This window comes from Cyphomyrmex costatus, unplaced genomic scaffold (genome assembly GCF_001594065.2).
Source record: "Cyphomyrmex costatus isolate MS0001 unplaced genomic scaffold, Ccosl1.0 scaffold219, whole genome shotgun sequence".
Lineage (NCBI taxonomy): Eukaryota > Metazoa > Arthropoda > Insecta > Hymenoptera > Formicidae > Cyphomyrmex > Cyphomyrmex costatus.
This window is the reverse complement of record NW_017276246.1, coordinates 18,255-34,637: the sequence shown is the minus strand read 5'-3', so window position 1 is coordinate 34,637 and position 16,383 is coordinate 18,255. Positions and strand designations below refer to the sequence as shown.

The 16,383-nt window shown below is 38.7% G+C and overlaps 1 protein-coding gene across 1 annotated transcript in view; it reads right to left on the bottom strand.

Moving 5' to 3' along the window:
* The window catches only part of LOC108773727 (uncharacterized), a 31,605-nt gene extending 15,597 nt beyond the window's left edge, over positions 1-16,008 (bottom strand). The window contains exon 1 of the mRNA XM_018539638.1: positions 15,776-16,008. The gene's annotated coding sequence lies outside the window, so the exon portion shown is untranslated. The remainder of the gene's footprint in view (positions 1-15,775) is intronic.
* Positions 16,009-16,383: the final 375 nt, after the last annotated feature.

Below are 16,383 nucleotides of genomic sequence, written 5' to 3'. Positions count from 1 at the left end.
ATGATAACAACGATTATATAAGATTACTGATAAGGATTAGCGATATATACGAACACCCTTAAATCTTATTTTATAAGCGTAATGATATTACAATAATTCATATGCATGGAAAATAAATTAAAATTTTATCACATTCACTTTCTATTCTTTAATCTGTTTTTCATTAAAAATAATAATTCATTATTAAATTAAATAATAAATTATTCATAAAAAAGGGCACAAATTTGCATATTGATATGAAACACACAGGAATACGTTTCTTTTATAATACGTGCACGATTATACAGTCCTCTGCACAAAATAGGGTTTTAAATTTTTCTTATAGGATTTGTTTATTGAAATAAAAGATGAGTTACTAATTTATAGCGATATAACGATGAAATAATTGGCGCGTGATCGCGGTGAAGATGACACGATACATTCTGTAACCACTCATATGCAGGATGCAGCCCGATAGAGAAATTGTCTCTGAATGGAAATGATGATACGAGACGGCATTTCTTATCCAAAGTTGACCATTATCGAGGCTTATCGAGGTACACTAGATCGCAACAGTCGTTGTAACTGTTCCCTCTAATCCGCCAGTGTACCGCGTAAGGCTGCATCATGCCGCAAACACTTCGAGGAGGCTTCTTACGTGTGTATATGAATGCGCGATTGCGAGAGGATGCAAAATCAGGTGAATCAAAGACAGTGCGGACCGAATCCTTTGTGCAACGGCGCGAGGAACGCGCTGCATCATTCATCTGGATGGAGTGTACGCGGTGCGTGAGGAAAAACTAGGCATATATCTACACGTATACATACATATATATACGCGCGTAAAATAAGCTTTTCTGTTCCCGTGATGTAAACGCGCATGCGTGCGTGTAATAGTGAAAGATGCATGAGCACGCATCTTTTTATATATATATATATATACCTTTAATACCGATAAGTTTTATTGGCCGACGTTATCCGCTGCTCCACCGTGCTCCATCTAAAAACACACCTTGTTAATCTCGGAAAATAGTCGAAAACGAATGTTCTCCTCGGGAAGACGTCGAGTCGAAAGAAAATCAAAATAATGATTTTTTTTCTTTCTCGTTACAAAATTTGTTTATTGACGTCACAAGAATCAAATTAAAGTCATTCTGATTTTCTGTCGACCTCTTTGTGCGCTCCTCGGATTCTCTTCGGTCTCTCTCGAGACGTGCGATGAGCTTTATCCATCGTCTCTGCAATATACACGGAGTAAGAAGTAAGAGTAAGAAATTGATCAATCACAGTCGATTACTCCTCTCACATTTGACTGTGATTGGGCAATTTCTTAGGTACACACTTATTTTTTACTCCGTTCATTATAGACGGCGCATTGGAACATCTCACCGCAGTAATGATAATCGATATCAATATACGCATCGATGTAAGAAACGAGAACTGGATACGCAAGCGGTATGCAGGGACGATGTTGCGCAAAAGCAATTCCAACGGATAACGATACAACGAGCAAAGGATATATCACCCCGTGGTAGATATACCGGCGCGTGCCGGTTGACCCTGCGCGTGGGGGTCAGCAGGTGGAACGCGTGTTTGACGAAAGATCAGGTATATAAGATGTGTGGAAACGCATGTTGCCTTATTTATGCGTACACGCCCCTGCATCCTGCGCGCGCTATTACCTGCGGCTCTCGCATGAACAAGAATGTAGATCCACTGGCAGCCGCGCCGCTGCCGCAGTGAACATTTCCGACACGCACGACCTTCGGAACATTTTGTCCGAGTAAAACAGCTTGTCCTTTGTTTCGAAGAAAAGATCTATCATTTTTTAAATTCAATGATATGGAAGTAACGAGCGTAAGTAATTAGCGCTGGGACGCTATACCGTATATCTCGCCTGATATTCAAGACAAAATTGACTTGACCACATTTTGAATACGTATTTGTTGCTAGTGGACTGATACGATCGTCTGATCTAGGAGTGGTATTCATAATCAGAGAGAGAGAGAGAGAGAGAGATCTTTTTTATATTTATAGGGCCATCTTAAGATGTCATGAATCAATCAGAGAACCATATAAGCATCTTAAGATATTAGGACTTAAGACGGTCTTATATAAAATAAAGACTATGAATATTGACCTAGAATTTGAAAAAAATCGACTTTTTTTACATGTTTTTAACAATTAAGAGGTCTCAAAGTTTCTAAAAGATTATTAGATATAAGAATCATTACTTAATCATCATTTATAAAAAGATTGTTTGATAAAATAATAGAGATATAGATATTTTACAATTGTATATAGTGTTTAATACCCTGTATCAATGTACTCAAAGGTAACTATTATCAAGTGTAGACTGAAAAAGAGTGAAAAGTATAAGCATTTCAAGTAAAAAAAGAATCTGTTGTATGACCTGGATATTGTTTTAATTAGAGATCTTTGTTCTTTATATTCTAATTAATAATTATATTTAAAGCGTTAAATATATTTTTTCAAATTTATAATATACTTTTCGACTCATTCAGAACGCGTTTTTTTTTAAATTTCCCAAAATAGGCTACTTTTTCGCGCTCTATGTAATAAAAGACTAGAATATATTCCTTTGAGAAAAGTCAAAGGTAATTTTTTTTTGTGCGATCATCGAAAAAAAGATGCGTCTTGCTATATTATTGTCAGCGCACATGTGGATCAGATTATTCAGAACGACAAAAATTTGCATCGGTCCGCTAACAACGGAAATATTCAAGGTGGTTAAATTATATGGTTCACCCCCTGCATGTGTGATGAATGGAAGACAAGGAGAAGACAGAGGAAGAACGTGAGAGAAAGACTTGGGAGAGGGAAGGTTGTATTGTGTTCCAGCAGAGGCGGATATTCATAATAAAATAAAGAACGAAACAATACGTACGTAAAACAGTACGTAAAAGTTTCCAATCGAACCCTACCGATATGTCAAGAGCGCGTAATTCAATTCCGATCTCTATACTGACGAAGGATTGCATACTGAAAAGTTCATAAAAAGTAATGTCGCTATAATAAAGTGTCGCGGAGTAAATATTTCCTCGTCGGTTAATATATAATCTATACTTAAATACAAATTATATGGCTGCCGTGTGTCGATGAATAAATTAGGCCTTTCGCAAATGACGGATAACGCGAAAAATTATGTCAAGGAAAATAATCTGTGCGCAAGAACGTATTATTACTTTGCGAACCGTTTTGCAACCGATCGGACTAAGTACTTCACTAGCAGATTCAGTATCCACGTGATGATTAGCGCAAAACAGTTATTCGTATAGCCGGTTTGCGTGATATCGCAAATTCTGTCCTGACGTTAGTTTCAAAGAAGATGTTCCTCGTATTGGTTTCGTTGTATCGATGACGTCGTCATTCGATCGCGTTTTAGGGAACGCAGGGAACGGCGCCGAACATCAAGACGCGTCGCCAGCGGAAAAGTAAAGATTTGCCGTGGGAAAGAAGACAAAGGTCTCGTGTCCCGTGAAGCGAGGAGACTCTCCCGAATCCGTGACGATCCTTAACATTATAGAGAGAGGAATCGAGAGCAACTCAGAATCGGCCCATTCGACGGTTCGCGTATACGTTCCTTCTTGGAGCAGATCGCTCCTCCTCTCCTCTTCTCGCTCGTTTTCCTCTTTCTTTCGCCTCGCTCTCGCCGTCTCGACATCAGCTTCGCTCGACCTCTAATTCTCGAACGAACAAAAACTTAATCGGTCGCTTCCTCCGTTCGCTCTTATGGTTATAGCGAGGGGAAGGGAGAAGGAAGAAAGAAGGAGAGAGAAGGAAGAGGAAAGGAGTAAGAGTACGAGAGGAAGGGAAGGCAGGACGAGGGCTGGCCTGCAGGGGCTAGCGCGACGATAGCGACGAAGGGAGGAGGGAAAATCGAGGAAAAAAAAAAAGGATGCGGAGAGTCGAAGGCCGGCTTTTCCTGCAGAATACGATCGGGATTACCTTCGGCGTAATCTCCGTATCCAGTAGCTATAACCGTCTGAATTCATTTAGCCGCGCACGGCGATACGTGTAGGTGCAACACCAAGCTGCTTATACCAGCCGGTTTTATACTTGAAGGCGCGCGCGCGCGAACTTGAATCCCGGTAAGCGTAAAAGTGCAGCGCTTCTATCGAGGTACACCCTGGGATCGGAGAGGTAAGAAGCACGAAGAACGAGCGCGACGAAAGAGTTGATTCGCGCTCGGAACGATCGAGGAAAGCAGACGCGGCTAATTCATAAAAGCGAACTGCAGGCAGATAGGTAGGTATAAAATGGCCGGAAGCTGCGATAGTGACAGCGTGAAAAATAATGCCAGATGTTCACTGCTTGATTGCTCATCCTCGGCCGAGAGTAAAGTATGATACTGTTGGTTCCGGTTGATTTCCGTCTGTTTTTTTACACCGGGATTGAAAATTACTAAAATATGCATCCGGGAAAGGATTTTTGTTTCAAAAATTATTCGCAGTCTTAAAATTCTCATTAATATCAAATTATTAATATTCTTACAAAATGCTTAATATTAATAGATATTAGTAAATTGTATGGCAATTTAATATGTCACGTTATATTACTCCTTATTACTATTTATGATTTTTGTGATTCCAAGATTAAAAAAAGATTTCAACTTGCGATTTTTGCAGAATTAGAGATATGTATCATATGAAATGTTTAAGATCTGCTTTGGTCGAAAATACGTGATCAAAATTGTCTGTATGGAATAATTTTCTATGAAGCAAATATAATTTTTATTATACAAAGCACTCGATTAATTTTTCCAAATATCAATGATATAAAATAGTTTTTTATTTATTCATATGCATTTATCATTTTAACACAAATAATCCTCTAAAATATTTTAAAGATGTTCATTAGTATCATAAATATTAAATTATTTGTTAATTTATAATACCATGCACTCCAGTTTCAATTTAGAATTGTGTTCGAAAATTTATAATTATTAATAAACAATCGACGCGCAGTTTGCTTGAACTAAAAATTGTAAAATTTACACAACAATATTATTAGACACTAAAACCTTTCTATTTTGTGATAAATACTTTTTTTCGTTGAACTGAATTTTATTTATAATCTTTATTTATAATCTCTATTTATAATCTCTATTTATAATCTCTATTTATAATCTTTATTTATAATCTCTAATATTATTTATAATCTTAACATGAAAATTATTTTTTGTTCGATATTAACTGATAATGGCCTTGACCTGGGAGGTTTATTATTTTTTAATTTTTTAACTGATAATTTTTTATATAATAATACTCGCATAGAATATCGATACCTACAATTAGTTAAATACCCGAGTACCTGTGTCAAACGTCAACGCGAATAGATACAGCGTGTGCTTTAACGCATCACAGAGGTGTTAAAGGTACGACGTTGATTAAATTTATGTCTCTGTCGGGCATGATAAATGCGATAGTTCGATCTGGTTATAATTTGGGCCCCGAGTAAAAGGAGTACTTAGGAGGTGTACAAACCTTTTAGTACGTGTCACGCTGATATCTTCTCGCCACGATTTACGACGACGATAAAGTAATGACGAAAACGAAAAGAATGGGACGGATTTATTTCTCGCGTATTTCTGGCTAATCAATTTAAATACCTCTATGTAACGCTGCTTGATTAATCACCCTTGTAATACTTGGAATATATTTCTCGAAACTCGCAAGCGAGAGATGGAGAGAATTATTGATTCGAGATGGAGCTACGTGGAGATTGTTGAGATGTCAATTTGCAATATTATCATTCCTGCGATATTTTCAAGATGATTACATGACATATATATGTATTATATTATAATATATTATATTTTTTACTGTGCTGCACATTATATTAAATTATTATATTAAATTCATGTGTTAAATTAAATTAATTAATTAATTTCATTAAACAGCTGTAAAGCAAAGCAAAGATTTATTAGCTATGAACTCATCCTTCTTCATCTTTAATAAATTTGCCGTGCTTTTAACGGCAACCCTAATAAACTTTAGCAATCATTTATTTCTAATGAGAACGTAATTAATAAGCTGGAATATCATGATGTCCGTTGCAGTAGCTGATACGAAGGCGTATTAGTCATGTCGACGGGAAAACACCTCACCCGAAGCGAATTATATTTAACTAACGTGGCAGCCAATGAGGCGAATATAATATTTAGCGGACGGACGTATAAATGGTCATCTATTTATGTAAATAAACGATGCTTCGTAAATGGTGCCCGCGGCAGTAGGATGCGCGGTCCACTTTCCAGCATCCGCGCGACGGGCCGGCCGTATTCTAGATGGATATCCGTCGCATCGAGAGTACATCCGCGCAGCATGTAGATTTGCTCTTTCCTTCCCCTTCCGCACTCCCACCCCCTTTTCTCGTTTCCTTTTCATTTTATCCCTTCCACCCCATCGCGCGAGATTCCGTTACTGCGCGAGTTCGGATCGACAGAGAGAGAGAGAGAGAGAGAGAGAGAGAGAGAGAGAGAGAGAGAGAGAGGAAGATGAACACTTGCAACGACTAGAGGAGAGAGAAGGAAAGAAAATAGCAAAAAGAAAAAAAGAGGAAGAAAAAAATCGGCGAGGTCTAGAAGCGAGAATTAGGAGGAGGAAGGAATGGAAACGCGCACGCGTGCGTTGAAATGAGCTCGCAGGTAGAAGGAAAGAGGAAAGAAGCATACTCGTTTCGCATTCTGCAGCGCGCTAGTCAGCGGCTAACTATAAGAGGAGCTAACTATAACCCGAAGTTTCTACCCCGCGGCGGCTATTTCGAGGTTTTCACTCGCGTGCGTTGTCGCACCGCCGAATCCTGACCCCGTCCCGATCTGAAAAAGCGATCCGTATACGTTCGGTGAGCGAGCCGATGACGGCCGGCCGGGAGACTCCGGGGTATAGAAAAGTGCGATACGCGCGGCAAACGCACGCGATAATGACATAATACAACAACGTAAACGCAAATCCGCGTCTATTACGGCGCGTAAACGTGGGGAACCCGTTATAGGAATGTAGGATTAGCGGATAATTAACCGCACGGTTGACACGACAATTTCGACCTGGAGTAACCGTCCGTTAATCTCCGTTAATAATTCAGCCGCGCGCGGCACGCGAAACGCTGCGCGTTTAAGGAAAACAGGCTTTTATATATATAGGCATAGTCCACGTGCGATGGTACTGTAAAAACTGTTCGTAATTATCGCAAATTAGAATTACCGCGAGTGTTATCGGTAATTTAATGGTGCATTACTGTATGTTATTAGCGGGAATGATGATTTAATGTACAGGTATTCCAAACAACATTTTGCAACTGGAGCGTTTTGCACCTGAGAGCGTACTGCAGTTACGTATGGCCGTGCATCGGGCGATAATATATAATTCTAAGCTGGTTCGTATATATCCAGTTCTACGTGCGCTGTGTTTAATTACGTTTAGTTACGTCGCGGCGATTATAAGCGCTCGCGCTCGGATAACGACAAGAGGTCGATGCACGGAACTCCGTTTCAATGACGTTCGGCCGCCTCTCGCCTCTCATTGGCTAAATCCTATTATTTATTTATAAGCTGAAAAATTCTGCCGGAGCGAGTGAACAGGATCAACCGACATTTTCTTGGCTTCGTGTATAAAGTTACGCCTTAATAGTAACGCAACCAGCACCTTCGCGAAGCAACGTATAAAAAAAGATTAGTGCTTCTCACTCTCACGTAATAATCGTAATTTGTGTATAAATGTTCTCAATAAGAAGCACGCCAAGTCCGAGGGAAGTTGAAATGATTTTATTTCGACTTGAAAAGCAAAAATGATGATTCTTTATTGTAAAGTTTGTCAAGTTTATACTGACGTTAAACATTAAGATGAAATTATTTTGATTTTTTATATGTTTTCCTTGAATTATAGATGATTCGAATATAACAAGCCGGATATTCCAGATAACAATAAACGAGATACTATCTGTTTATCAATATTAACGTGTCACACGTACTGCATAGCGAAGCGGTTAAAACACATTTAATTACATGACATTTGAGATAAGAAAATCTGGAATTTCTTAAAAGTTTTCTTGCGAAGAGAAAATCTCAAGGTGTACAGTCGATTCTGGTTGAATTTTACACCTGCGACGTCGATTTTCAAACGATTAAAGAGGGCAGCGCGATTAGCATCGAACGAGCGACTGGATTAACCTTGCGCTCTCGTCTCGCTTGAAAACGCAAGCTTTCTCGCTTCGCTCTGCAGCGAAAACAGAATCGGGTACATGCTCGATGCATGTCGAACGAGCCGCGCGCCGCAATGATCGCGTGCATCCGGTGGATCAGCGAAGTATCCTTTTCGTGTCTCCTCCGACTCTTCGGATCGCGCGCCACGTTTAACCTTGCTGGTTTTCTGAACCCGCAGAAAAACTAATCCCGTTTCGTCTCCTTAAGCTGGTTCTATACGTTAGTCGCAAGCCGAGAGCGCGAGCTTGTTGCGGCAATCAATCTGGAGCGTTAATAGCACCATTGACGCTTCAGATTGGCTATCGCAACGAGTTTGCGACCGACTTGCGATTAAGATCACCCAGCCGTACTCTTTTCGACGTCGTAAAACTTCTAGTCATTAAAAAAACTTATAAACTGTATAAAATTATATTTCAGAAACTTTATTTCTTTAAATATATCCAAATTTATAATATTAAAAAATCATACATTCTAAGAAAATGTCGGAATTTTAACACCTTTGGGGTGTAGATTTAACATCCGTGTTGTGTCTATATAATTCTTACCGTGTTGGTGTTAAATTAACACGGTAAAAATTATATAGACACCGCATAATGTCTGTTCACACCGCTATTTTTTAGAGTGTACTCCCTCCTTCTATCCTCAGATCATTTACTTTTTAAAGTATATATAATGTCTTTTCTCTTTTTCCTCTAGTAATTCAAATATGGTAACCCTTACCCAGGAGACAAGAAGAAAGTCAAAATAATATCATATTGACTAAATCATGTCAAAGTGGACTTAAATTCATCAATAATCGATCAATATACGTCAAATTGACACTATTTGAACTTGTTCTCCTTACATTGCAACTAACCTTGCACCCGATCTTTAATTTAACGACAGTTTAGTATTGTTAAGATGTCGTCGTGCGCAGTTTTTTTATAATATATAATATTTACACAACGACAATATCCCAAGGAACATACAAAAAGAAGCTAACAAAAAAAAGAAATCAAAATAAAATTTTGTAATGAAAAATATAATTATTTTGACTTTCAGGCGTCAAAATAAAATCATTTTGAATTTCTCTTGACTCGGTGTGTGTTCCTTGGAAAAATACCAGTATATAGTTGCTACAGATTGAATGTCGCAACAAGTTTGCAGTTGATTTACGACTCAGGTAAAATCAAAGAAACGCAAAACCAGCTTTATCTGCACCATACGGTAGGAGGCCGCGCGATATATTTATATCCGAGCAATCTCGTAAGAATGAGCTTCAGCTTGCGTCTTCGCGAAGTCGTGAAATCGTGAAATCGCTGAGAACCAGCCCGAAAAGATTTTTATCCGCGCAATTTTTTTTTTTTTTTTTTGCGAGCGACGGTGTCATTGTCGCGATGCACCAACTGTAACGTTAACTCTCGATTGCAGTGCGATGGCAAATGTCGTGTTTCCCTGGAGGTGAATTTCACGGATGATCGCGCGCTTTGACGCGAATATTCAATTAACGACATTGGTGTTTACGACGAAATAATTTATCAATCGCGCTTTGTAACTCTCATTTCTAAGATGTCTCGCATCACGTAGCAGTAGTAGTGTGTCCGTTCCGCCTATGAGTACAAACGACCTCTGAATCCTTCCAGACACGTTATTGCACATGCAATACACCTGTTACTCTACGGATTGCGTAAGTTTCCTCGGTGGCGAGCTCGCGAGTCAAACTGACCGCAAGAATTCCGAATACTTTCACTGCGTTTCAGGCGCTTGGTGCGACGCGGCATGGCATGAATGTTGAGAGACGCGAGACGGGCCCCGAGAAAGTATCCCAATATGTGCAGCACGATCTGATAACTGCAGCACGAGAACGGTCAAGACCGTGGTGTGGAAGAGGGAGGAGGTATAGCGACGAGAGGCGATGAAAATAAAATTCTCGACTTACGCTTTTGAGTTGAAAATTGTTACCGTACAGGTAAACAGATGCATAAACAAAATGCGGATGCATTCCGTTGTACTTCCATCGATTATGGACAGGTGCGACGTTACATCGTCGCGGAGGCGTTTATTGTCCAAGTGTCACGCTTGAAACGACTATAATAGGGAACGAAAGTTGATGAGATCTCGCCGTGGGCCGCCCTACTCGGGTCACTCGGGTGGTCCCGAGATGCATTTAGGCAGAATGAAATTCCTCTTACACAACAATAGCGAGTGCAGAGTGGACGGAGATTTTGTTTAGATTGAGTGACGCACGCGAAAACGATTGCACGTTGGTCGTTTCTGACGCTGTGACAAGTGCAGTGAGCGACTCTTGTACATTTTTATCAATAAAGATTAACTTTAACCTCGCTTTAACTTATTTTTTATCTTTCTTCTAAGTATGACGAAAAGTAAATTAAATCAAGATCAAAGATTAATCGAAGATTGATAGAAATGGACATAACAGAATTATTAGATAAACTGTTAATCTGTATGAAAAAGCTTTTCATGCGTTTCGTGTATTTCCTCGTTTAACTATGATTAATTATCATAGATCGAAGTTTAATGCTAATTATAAAATAATAAAATGATTACGTCTGTAACATATACATTTGTATTATAGGACTAAATAATCTCTCGATATAAACAAAAAATAAATAATTATAATTATAATATATGATATATTAATATATATTGATAGTAATTCTGGAAGTTGGATTAATGTTCCAAGATACGCTGGTTAAATAGCTGCTTAGGATAACAAAATAAGCTGATAAGTATGCGCGTGTACAACGCGATTCCATTCTACAGTTACGCGCTGCACTGTGCTATGCAAACTAACCCGACCGCGCTAACTAATTCACTGATATTATCAATTTATGATCGCGCGTGCGTGATTCGGCACAGGGCGGGACTATTTCGAGCGGGAACAAAAGCGAAAGCTAGCATTTGAAAAGTCAGGCGTATTATTCATATATAATTATTTGGTGTAGTCATATCAAGGCTATCCGAAGCGTAAAATGCTGAGAGAGAATTTCTAACACTAACTTCGTAATAGCTAAGTATCAGATAATTCTCAAAATTAGCAACACGCAATCGTAAATTAAATGCATTGGTATTTAAAACATCGCGTTGATAAGAAAAGAGTACCACTTCTAATTGAGATTTTGTAACATTGTTTCATAGATTGAAGTGTATATTAATAACTTGTTTATATATATATATATATAATAATTCCTTGTTGTCTCAACCTCAAATATCAAAATTCCAGAATAATCTGCCCCTCGAGGCCAGCGAGACGATGTGCTCTGCATATCTAGCCTATCATCTCTCAAATCTGCGGAACCTCAATGGATATCTCGGCAGACGCATCTATTTAAAATTGCAAACCGGTGGCCCCGCGCGATGGGATCTGTCGAAAAAAGGCATAAAGCGACCAAAATGTGTCGCACAAAAGCTCCTTAAGAAGGTCAACCAGACTCAAAGGTCAAGCGGAGTCAACCGATGCGATTTGGTTTATGGCGCGAGCGCGTATCCCTTCCCTCTCATATTATTGTATTTTCGACGATGATTTACGATAGGAGCGACCGTGCATTTGTGTTCCCTCTCGTTTTTTTTTCTTCTCTTTTATTTGCTCGACAACGCACCGCGCCCGACAGCAATGCAGCGATGCATCGCGGGACGTCATCAGCAACACACTCCGGAATTTCCGGAGCTGTCGTTTTCGCGTCATCCAAAAAAGGCAGTATTTTTTTGTCGAATGTAAAGCAAAATGTCAAATCTGAAGCGATAAAAAATGTTGTTTTGCTCTAATTTACTGTGAATGTAAAATAATAAACAATATATCAAACCTAAAACGATGTATGAATTTTAATTTTCTCTGCTTTTACAGCAGAGCAATTATATTCCTGCTATATGTACCTACTTACTCTTCTCATACTACAAAATAAAGATATGAAGTAAAATATATTATAGTTTGTGTTTCATGTTTAAATTTATGCCTTTTAAGTTTTAGAGCCGAGCTACTTTCCCTACATCATTTACTTCTGCGCGACCACTTTATTCTATTTTAAAGTTTCTAGTTCATTACCGCGAGCGTTAATTAATTTGTTTCGCAAAACGTTATTACTTCTATTTGTGCGCTGAATTTATAATACGTCCGCATTTATGGCATTTAATCATTTTCACTACTCCCGGAATTAAGAAAAGATATACTGCTTATTTATACAATTTTTCTCGCAACGACATTATCTGTGTACGGAAAGTTTTGCATGAGAACGTACATGACGTAACCCGTAAATCGTAAGATTAGAAGTACGCAATGGAGGCGTAAGGTTGTAAATCTCTCGCCTGTGGAAGAAAGTAACCCTCGTAAAAATCTGTAATGAATCCCACACGTAACAGTGACCTATCGTTGCGCTTACTTTCGATGCGCCGAGTTCGATGCACTCAGCTTCGCCCATCTCGATGGATAACGCTGTACTGCAGTTCGCAAAAGGGAAGAAAGGAAAGAAAAAAATAAATTGTTGCAGAAATTGTTGCACAACTGGACGCTATTACGTAAAAGTGAATGAAGCCACCAAGTGGTAATTTTAAGTAAATTAAGTTTAAAACGCAAAGTTACCCATCCAAGTTGCGTATCCCAAGTAATTTTTGTAATTCATGATATTTAAGATTATATCTTAAATTCGCTTCTGCGGCGTTCATATTTATATATATTTATGTGCGTTATGTAATAATGTGTCATAATATCGCAAAAACATACAACATTAAATACACCCATATCTTAATTTTCACATTGTATTTATACCGTATGAAAATATACGATTCGTTTCGTTCAACGAACAGATTGAAACGGACGACGTATCATTGATGTTATAAAACCTAATTTTATTGGGGCTAATGGGAGGGCACACGTTAACTTAAACGCCTCAAGGATTTCTCGAACCGATTAAAACCCACGAGAAAGATTGCTCCATCGTAATGTAAATCGCGAGTAACGCAATTAAAAACCTCGAGAACGCGTCGAGCAGGTTTACTCGCGGTTATCGCGACCTAGCGAGTAGCGCATCAGAGGCGCACGGGAGCGGAGTGCCTCTGACAGATGGCCACCAGAGATTTCCGCAAGAAAATAACGTTTACAAAAACGTTGACGAGAGATACAGCGTGAATATGGCGCTCGCTTTGGAGGGCAGCCACGGCGATTCCTAGAGAGCGACGGTAATCGTTAATCCTTGCGAAAGCTACTCGTCACGATTTAAGTGGAACCATTCGCTACCTTTTGCATATTAAACACGAGGATACAGCTTGTACGTCAACTAAGTTATTGCGCACGAGTCTATTAAGCTTGCCTTGTCAATGGGGATTAAAGATGAAAAGATAACAAGATTTCGCGTGTAATTTGAATTTTTACACCCCGGTCGTATTTAAATCGCCCGCCCGGAATAATAATTGCAGCGCAAAATTAACGAACCCGTATTTTACATTACACGACGTCGTGCATAATTTCGATACCGAGAATCACGATAATGCTTATATTGGAACAAGGAACACTTTGTCGAACGGGCCTGTATATATACGCGCGCTTTGCTCCAATCTGCTGTAACTTTATCCGTTTCTTTATCCCATTTCAGATTCGCATCCGGTATAGGCAGCTTCTGCATTTAGCGAAAATCATTTTACGCTAAAGTCTGCGATATTGATTTTGTACTACATGCGTGTGTTACATATAATAAATCTAAATTTATCAAAAAAGTATGCGGGGACGATTACATTGCGACGGAAACTTGCTAAATTACAGTAAATGAATATTATACGTTCTGAGAAGTACGTATACATGACGTTTATATGGCCACGAGGATGCACTGAACGTGTGAAATGGCGTTGCGATAGGTATAAAAGCGAATCGACCGCTTTCACGTGCTTTGCAATTTATACGAGCGCTTATAGTCCAGTAAAATGAATGCGTCGCTATCGATCTTTCCATAATTCTACCTTTATTCCCAGTTCAACATATAGAACGCGTGATTTATTAAACACGAGTTTAAAGTTTTTCCCGAATGTGTAACGCGGTAAAAATAAGAAACATTACATTGCATTAAGGACACTTACGGATAACTGAAAACACAAAGATGAGTATAGGCGCAAGTATTTTTCATAGAGATAAATCTCACAGGTTAAAGAACAAAAACTCCGTTCTTAACTATCGGCGAAATTTAGAACAACAAGCATATGAACTTTGATGCGCCCTTCGGTCAATTGCTTTAATCAACTCTTGTAAAATAAATCTTTCCAGTTGAAGAAGAAGAGCGGCAATTCGCTTTGAAAATATTTAACTTTGCTTTCACTTGGTATAAAAATAAAATAAATAAAACCAACTTTTAAATCAATTCAATATTTCGACCTAATTCAACAGACAATATTTTTTAAAATATAATTTTCAAATAAATGTTTTAAAAGGAATAAGATCTGTTTATCTCGAACTATCAGGATATGTGTGTAATTCTATTCGCTGTGCATTTCTCTCGCGCTTCTCGGAGAGGCGTGAAGATACACGATCGTGCTCGTCTTATTGCAGACGTTATTACCAATTAACCATTATTGTCTGTCGCATATCGCCACTGCTAACGCAGCCGTAGATGTTTCACAATCATGTTCGAGATTGCAAATGCGAGAACATTGAAATTATAATCGTTCCATTGCGGTAAAATGTTTCACTCCGGAGTCATTATTTTCACGAAGGCGTTGCGGTAGATGTGATAAATTGCGACATTTCACAATAACGTGAAAATTCACCCGTCGTTAATCCGTAATTATTTTTTTTTTTGTACTTAATTTCGACACTATTAAGACGATGTACAAATTATTACGGCAATTATGCTTTCTTTAATCTGAGACTTATATTATTTACATACCAGTTGATGTGACATTAACATTTACACACTCAAAACTCATGTTGTTATAAAGCTCTACTATTTTAAAGACTTTGTTAAAGAAATCACAAAAAGATTATGGAATGTCCGTCTTTTTTAAAAACATATTTAGAAATACTATAATTGCTGGCAATTGATTCGATACTTCAAACTGTTGATACGAACATGGAAACATTCCAGCGATAACATTGTGTTATGCTACAAATATTTGTCTATATTATGGATTTTTACTAACAATTGTATCATTAAGAATAAACTGAAAAGATTGTACCACGTGTATAACCTATTATAACTTCATACAGAATCTAATACCGGCTAATACAAAAAAGAAAGCAGTAATTACTTATTATATGTATTTTCATTTTAAATATTAAAATCACTGTTATTCAGTACCTTTAGTAATCCAAATAAATAATTTATTTCTGTCTTTCAGTAATAAATTGGCTAACATTAAACTGGCCTGTGTTAGATTTCTGCGAGGGAATACCGCAGTAATGGTTCATCATACCTAGGGTAACAGAAGGGAGTCCCAGAGTTGCATTAACACGCTACTGTCGCTGCTTAAGCGCCATGTTTAAATAAATAATCAAAAAGTAGCAATAAGTGATCAATTATAATTAATACAACACAATATAACCCCTTTTATTTCACAGAAACGTCATGTGACCGTTGTGTCGAATACACTTACCTCTGCCGGACGCGAAGAAGACAGTGGTGAACCAACGTCTTCCGGTCGCTATACAAAATTCCTATGGTGCAGCGCGGAAAAACACCCCCACAGATGCGGTACTGACGGTTCGTTCCTCTCGGAAAGGCACAGGTGTCATCGCACTGTCACGGCGCACGCAATTCACGATTGCCGCATAGGATACCGCGGCATGTCTCTCTCTTTCTCTCTCTCTCTCTCTCTCTCTCTCTCTCTCTCTCTCTCTCTCTCTCTCTCTCTCTATCTTTCTCTCTATCTTCCTCACTCTTCCTTTCTTTCTTTTTCTGTTACTCTCTCTCTATTTCTCTTTTTTCTTCCTCCTTATATCTTTCTTCTATCTTTCTCCTCGTTGTACGTGACGTATCGGTAATCGCGACTCGAGAAACAATTGGAAATTTCGGGGAGTGGATGGAACGTGAACCTCGATCGATGTCCGTGCGCAGACTGCCCGCACCATCGTCGCCGGTTGCCTCGCGTTCGTCATACTACGGTCCCTGGTTGCGTCTTTCTCCCGCGCATGTTTCCGCTCTTTCGTTCTTTCCCCCACCGCATGCTCCCGTCTCCTGTCCCGCTCACGCATGCACAATTTT